Here is a 7,708-nt window from a genome sequence, read left to right on the forward strand (position 1 = left end):
ACTCCCAGTACTACATTGAACAAGAACATGAAGAGTAGATATCTTTGTCTTGTTCTCAATCTTAAGAGAAAAACATTCAGTCTTTCACCATGAAGTATAATGTTAGTTATTGGTTTTTTGGTAGATTTTCTTTAGCAAGTTGAGGAAATGCCCCACTATGCCTAGTTTTCTGAGAATCTTTATCAGAAATGGGTATTGAATATTGTGATATGCTTTTTCTGTATCAATTGAGAGGATAATAAGATATTTCTTTAGACTGTTGATATGGTAGGTTACATTTATTGGCTTTTTAATTGAGAAATAATTAACATACAACATAATGCACACATTTAAAGCATAAAATTCTGGTGACTTAGTTGTTGAGTGTCTGCCTTGGGATTGGGTCCTGGGATCAAGCCCCCCATTGGGCTCCCTGCTCAGCAGGAAGCCTGCTTCTCCCTCTCCCACTCCTCCTGCTTGTGATCCCTCTCTCACTGTCTTTCTCTGTCAAATAAATAAAATCTTTAAAAAATAAAATAAAGCATAAAATTCCATGGCTTTCAATATATTCCCAAGGTTTTAAACCATCACCACTAATTCCAAAACATTTCATCACCCCAAAAAGAAACTCCATACCCTTCAGCAATCACTGCCTTTCTCCCCACTCCCTAGACCTTGGCAGTTGCTAATCTCATTCTGATTTTATGCATTTACCTATTCTGAATATTCAAATAAATGGAATCATACAGTACGTGGTCTTTTGTAACTGACTTCTTTCCCATAATGTTTTCAAGGCTCATCTATGTTGTAGCATATATCACTACTTTATTCATTTTTATGACTGAATAATATTCTCTCGGATGGATATAGTATATTTTGTTTATCCATTCACTGGTTCATAATATTTGGGTTGTTTCCACTTTTTGGTCATTATGAATAATGCTGCAATGAACATTCCTGGCAGGTTTTTCTATGAACATATGTTTTCCATTGATGAACTTTTAAATATTGAACCAGCTTTAAATAACTGAAGTAAATTCCACTTGGTGGTGATGTACATTTGCTTCTTTTTATATGCTGCTAGGTTTGATCTGATAAAATTTTATTGAGGTTTTTGTGTCTATCTATATTCATGGGTGATTTTGGCCTCTAGTTTTATTTTGTTTTCCTTACATTGTCTTTGTCTGGTTTTAGTATCTGTGCTGCCATCATAAAATGACTACAAAGTATTCCTTCCTCTCCTATTTTTTTGGAAGAAACTGTATAAAATTGGTCTTAATTCCTCTTTAAATATTTAGTAGAATTCTCCAGTGAAACCATCTGGTCCTGGAGATTTCTTTTTCAGTAGCTTTTCAATTATGAATTCAATTTTCTTACCAAGACACAGACTCTTAGCTATAGAGAACAAACTGGTGGTTACTAGTGGGGAGGTGGGTGGAGGGATAGGTTAAAGAGGTGAGAGGGATTAAAGAGTGCACTTGTCATGAGTACCGTGTATTCTATGGAAGTGTTGAATCACTAAATTATATGCTGAAACTAATATTACACTGAATGTTAGCTGGAATTTAAATAAAAACTAAAAAAAAGTTTCCATTTTCTTAATCATTATAGGATATTCAAATTGCCTATTTCATGGTGGTTGGTGGTTTGAGATTTTTGAGGAGATGGTTCATTTCTTTTAAGTTGTCAAATTTATGAACGTAACAATGTTTGTAGTATTCTCCTTTTCTCTTAATGACTGCAGGATCTGTAGTGATAGCCACTGTTTCATCGCTAATATTGGTGATCTGTGTCTTCTCTCTTATCTTTGTAAGTCTTGCTAATAACGGTGTATCAATTTTACTTGGGTTTATTTCACTCTTCTTTTTTTTTTCCTTAGGTAGGCACTTAGGTTACTGATTTGAGACCTTTCCTCTTTTCTAATAAAAGCATTTCATGCCAGAAATTACATTCACCTCTGCTTTATTGTGTCCCACGAATTTTGAAATATTGTGTTTACATTCTCATTCCATTCAATGTATTTTTTTAAATTTCCCATTGAGACTTCCTCACTGATTCATGAATTAATCAGAAGTGTGTCATATAGGGGTGCCTGGGTGGCTTGGTTGTTAAGCATCTGCCTTCAGCTCAGGTCATGATCCCAGAGTCCTGGGATCAAGCCCACATCAGGCTCCCTGCTTGGCAGGAAGCCTGCTTCTCTCTCTCCCACTCCCCTTGCTTGTGTTCCCTCTCTCATTGTGTCTCTCTCTGTCAAATAAATAGAATCCTTGAAAGAAAAAAAAAGAAGAAGAAGAAGTGTATCATATAATGTCCATGTATTTCAAAAAATTTTTTGTTCTCTGTTATTGATTTCTAGTCTGATTCTATTCTGGTCAGAGGCATACACTATATGATTTCAACTCTTCTAAATTTGTTGAGATTGGTTTCACAGCTCAGGATATGGTCTATGTATGTGAAAGATGCATGGGGAGTTGACAAAAATGTCTTTTCTGCTGTTGGTAGAATATGCTATAAATATCAATTAGATCCCTCTTGGTTGATAATATTATTCAGTTCTTCTACATTTTTTCTGATTTTTTTTTTCTGGTCTAGCAGTTTTAGCAATTGCTGAGAAATGGGTGTTGAAGGCCCCAAATATTATTGTGGATTTGTCTAATTCTCTTTTCAGTTTTATCAGAGTTTTTTGCTTTGCATCTATTTTGAAGCTCTGTTGTTTGGTGCATGCACTTTGAGGATTGCTGCATCACTTAGTGGATTGCTCCTTGTGTAAATAAATATTACCAGGTTCCAGGGGCACGTAGGTAGCTCAGCTGGTTAAGCATCTGACTCTTAGTTTTGAATCAGGTCATGATCTTGGGGTCACAGGATGCAGCCCCACATCGGGCTCCATGCTTTTCATGGAACCTGTTTGGCGTTCTCTCTATGCCCCTCCCCAGCTCATGCTCATTCTCTTTCTCTCCAAAATAAATAAATAAAATCTTTTATACACACACACACACACACACACACACACACACACACACGTATTTATTTATTCATTCATTCATTTATTTATTTATTCATTCATTTATTCATTTTATTCATTCATTCATGCTACGAGTGGGAACATTCCAGGCAGTCTGTGACTGAAGCATATCAGTAGTCAAACTAAATATTGTTGATGTGCAAAACAGGTTTAAAAACATTTTAATACACTGTATTTTTTAAATCAGTTTTAGGTTACCACAAAACTAAGCAGAAAGTACAGAGAGTTCCAGTATACACCCTGATTCTACACACATACCGCCTCCCCCTCTCTCATCCTGCACCAGAGTAGTACATTTGTTACAACCTATGAACCTGTGTTGACACATCATTATCACCCAGAGCCTATATAGCTCACATTAGAGTTCACTCTTGGCACTGTATATTTAATGGGTCTTGACAAACGTATGATGACAGAGATCCACTATTATAGTTACATACAGGATAGTTTCACTGCCCTAAAAATCCTCAGTGCTTCTCCTATTTATCTCTCCTCTCCCCTTAACCCCTGGTACCACTGATCATTCTACTATCTCTTTACACACCAGAGCCTTTTAACCTGACCTTTTATAGTAGTTAAAATAGGTTAACTGCTATAACACATGTACACAAAAATATACAATACTTCAGACTCAACAAAAATATTTTTCCTCTTACATAACCCTTGTATCTTACCTCTCACACACTTACATCTGATTTGAGGGCATGTCCCCTCCACATGGTGATCCAGACTCCTTTCATCTTGTGGATCCGACATCTTTAACATGTGGCTTCATGGGTATCATACTCATTGACACCGTAGATGGGAAAGAAACATGGAGGATAATATGTGAGGGATTTTTAAGGGTTTGGTCTGGAAATGGTGTAAAACTCAGTCTTACAGCTACTTCTAACTGCAGTGGAGGCCAGGAAATGTAGGTTCACTGTGTGCTCAGGAAGAAGGAAAACCAGCTTAGTGACCATCTCTCCAGTCTGTGTCACCTAAAGGGGTCTATGGATAGACTTCAGGGGTTTTTTTTTAGGAGTTCAGAAGATACATGCAAAGTGTGGCCTTGGATTGCATTTTCCTAGAGAAAGGGAAGGACTAGCCCTGAGCATATCAATTAGGAGAGCATGCTGGGAGAAGGTGAATTTAAGCTGAGGCTTAGCAATAGGTAGACAGAGAGGAGGGCTGGGATAGAAGGTAAGGGGAATCTGGACACAAAAACATCACAAGCAGAGGCACAAAGATGGAGATTACAATGTGTGTTTGAAAAATGGCCAAAAGCTCAGACTAGCTGAAGGATTGAGTCAGCAGGTTGATACTGGCAAGTCTATGTGCCAGGACCTATAGTAGACACTGGCACTATACGGGTGCAAACAGAGGAAGAGGGAACTTGGACAACTAGAGGTGGGTCATCCTGCTACAGACAGGGAGGATGCAATGAGACCCTGCTGCAAGGACACTCGCCTTACCCCTAGAAGATTAACAGAAATGATAGACAAGCTGAGCCCTAAAGGACAAGTGGGTGTTCACTAACAGTGGGCAGAGGAGAGCTGTATTCGGGGCCTGAAGGCATAATAAAGAATGTACAATATACACCAGAATGGCTGTTGGAAGGCCTCTGTGGCAGAGGCCAAGAATGCAAGGGGAAGAACGGCATGAAATCAGGCTAAAGCAGAAGGCGGGACTCAGAGAAGACCTTATCAATTATGTTAACAAATTGGGATGCTATTCTAAGGACAACAAGGATTTTTAAGCAGGTCAGTGGAAGGAGTAAAACTGAATTACAGTCATCCAAGCCACAGCATAGGAAATGAATTAGAGGACAGCAAGACTGGACATAAGAGTACAGTTTGGGGACTATTGGGATAGTTCATGATATAATTAATGGTGGCCTTGACTATGGGAATGGTGGTAAAAATGCAGAATGATAGACAGATTTGAGAGTTGAGAGGTATGACCCCCCAGGACTTGGTCTTTACTGGGTGTGCAGGTTAAAGGAGAAATCAAGAATGTTTCCCAGGTTTTTGGTCAGAGGAACTGAGTAGATAGTGGTGATATTGAATACTAAGCTAAAACCTGGATTTTTTATAAAATGAAAACCCTTACATTTATTTTTTTTAAAGGTTATTTTAGGAAGAGCAAGGGGGAAGGGGACAGGGAGAGGGAGGGAGAGAATCCTAAGCAGGCTCCATGCCCAGCCTGATTCAAGGCTCAATCTCAGGACCCTAAGCTGGTGACCTGAGCAGAAATCAAGAGTTGATGCTTAACTGACTAAGCCACCCCAGGTTCCCGGAAGAGACTGCTTTAAGGAGCAGTCGGTAGTGTCAAATCCTGCCAGGGAAAGGGTAAGCTGAGTAAGGATAAGCAGTGCTCATTGGATTCAGTGACAAAATGAGAATAATTTCAAGGAAGTAGCAAGAGCCCATGGGTCCACTGCAGTGTGCCCTAAAGAAGGGGAACAGATAGTGAATTCGGAGAAGAAAAAGTGGTGACAGTAGGGGCTGTGCCATCAAGGAAGAGTTCTTGTTTGCTATTGTAGGAGAGATTTTTATAATTTTACTTATTTGTCAGATGTTTGTATAGAGAGAGAGAGCACGCACAAGCAGAGGGTGCAGCAGGGAGAAGGAGAAGCAGGCTCCCCACTGAGCAAAGAGCCTGATGCCAGGCTCGATCCCATTCATGACCTGAGCTGAAGACAGACACTTAACTGACTTAGCAACCTGGGTGCCCCTAGTCTGTTTACTTGCTAGGACCAACATCTTTGTTAAGCTTTGTTTCATTTGCAGTTGTTCCAACCTTAAAATCATTACAATCTGACAGGTTTAAAGAGCTAGTTCAGCAGTCAGCCTGAGAGTTGATAACATGTAGCCAACTCTGTAGTTTTCTTTCTGTTCCGCGATCCTTAAAGCAACTCTTCTTGCCCTACTGTATCTACTTACGTCATAAATGGCAGCAGACGAATGAAAGAGATACCCTACCCAGGTACAAATTAGGGTGTTATGTGACTGGGGGAGAAAAGATGGTGTTGTTAAATGAATTTAAATGAAGGAATCCCAGGCATATATTTACAGCAAAAGCAAATCTTAAATTTGCTTCATAAACAAAATTTAATACAAGACAAATTTAGACCCAAATGGGAAGGTCCCTGAGCTTCAATATCTCCTACCTTGTTCATAAATTACAATATTGATCAAGTATAAATGCATGAATATATACATTTGTGTATAGGAACTTATGAAACCTCATTTATTATGTGGGAATGAAGCAGAAAGCAATTTTTATATTAGGAACACCTAGGTTAAACCATTTAGAATTAAAAAACAAAAACAAAAACAAAACAAAACAAAAAACCCTTCCTGAAGGGATCTTATCTATACGAATCTATCTATTCTTTACACTTCTCCCTCTCAAAAGAAAAATGTTTTGTAAACTATCAATCCCACTCTTTCTTTGGGTCCTTGGGAAGAGAAGTTAAGACCAAGGTGTGAGCATTAAATGACAACTCACAAAAAGAGGTGGCAAAAGGAACTTTTGAGAATTTCATTTGTAATTCTACTACATATTTCCTCCCAATGACCTATGTATCCTGGGAGTGGCCACTGCATGTTTGTTTGTTTTTTTAATTTTATTTATTTGACAGACAGAGATCACAAGTAGGCAGAGAGACAGGCGGAGAGGAAGGGAAGCAGGCTCCTAGCCAAGCAGAGAGCCTGATGTGGGGCTGGATCCCAGGACCCTGGGATCGTGACCTGAGCCGAAGGCAGAGGCTTTAACCCACTGAGCCACCCAGGCGCCCCTGGCCACTGCATGTTTTGATTTTCTCCCTTGACGAGATTTGCTTTGCTAGAAGATCTACCCTTCAAATAATGGTTATTATTTAAACTGAAATATCAGATAGCAAACATACAGTATATGTATATTCTATAAGAAAATGTTGTTATACAAGCTATTCACTGATACACTGAAAGTTTCAGTACCTTTGTTAAGATGTTACAAAATAATATGTCCTTGGGGCATAACACAGAAAGGGTGTAGATGTAGTAAATCAGTAAAAATTGTACCTAATTAGGAAGGTAGGGGAGAAAAAGATCATGTTTCAGTAGAGCTAATGGCAAATTCCTTCTGTAAAGCCAAAACCACACCCCAGATCAGTGTTCTCAACCCTAGCTGAGCTTCAGAATAATCTGTGTGGCTTCTTAAAAACATGTCCAGGTTCCCACTCCAAATTTCCCACTAAATCCAAATATCCAGAGTTTGCCTCTCCCTGCTCTGATTTTAGCTTTTTTTTAAAAAGCCCTTCTCGACTTTGCTGTACATCCAGTCTTGAAATCCCTGCTCCAGGGATTTCTAACAAATAAGCTGTTAGAGAAGCAACACACAGGGTTATATAAGGTCTAGGGAAACCTTGGAATAACAGGAAAGCTGTAGTGTTAGCTAAAATTCTCTAGGCCTTTGATTGAGGGGGTGGAGTAAATTGAAGTAAGGATTCTGCACGTGACTGTAAAGGGACAAACTAGAGAAAGAGAAGACATAGTTTAGCTTCCTCTTGAACTACTGTTCTTTGTAACATTCTAGACAATTTAGAAGAGTAGGAGCTCAATTAAAATTCACTCATATGAGTTTGAGGCAGTAAGATGTAAAAAATAAATCCAATATAAGAAGGTCCCAAGTTGTCATTCAAAAATCAAGCGGTCTAGAGCTGCTTGAAATATGTACTCG

This window comes from Lutra lutra, chromosome 12 (assembly GCF_902655055.1).
Source record: "Lutra lutra chromosome 12, mLutLut1.2, whole genome shotgun sequence".
Lineage (NCBI taxonomy): Eukaryota > Metazoa > Chordata > Mammalia > Carnivora > Mustelidae > Lutra > Lutra lutra.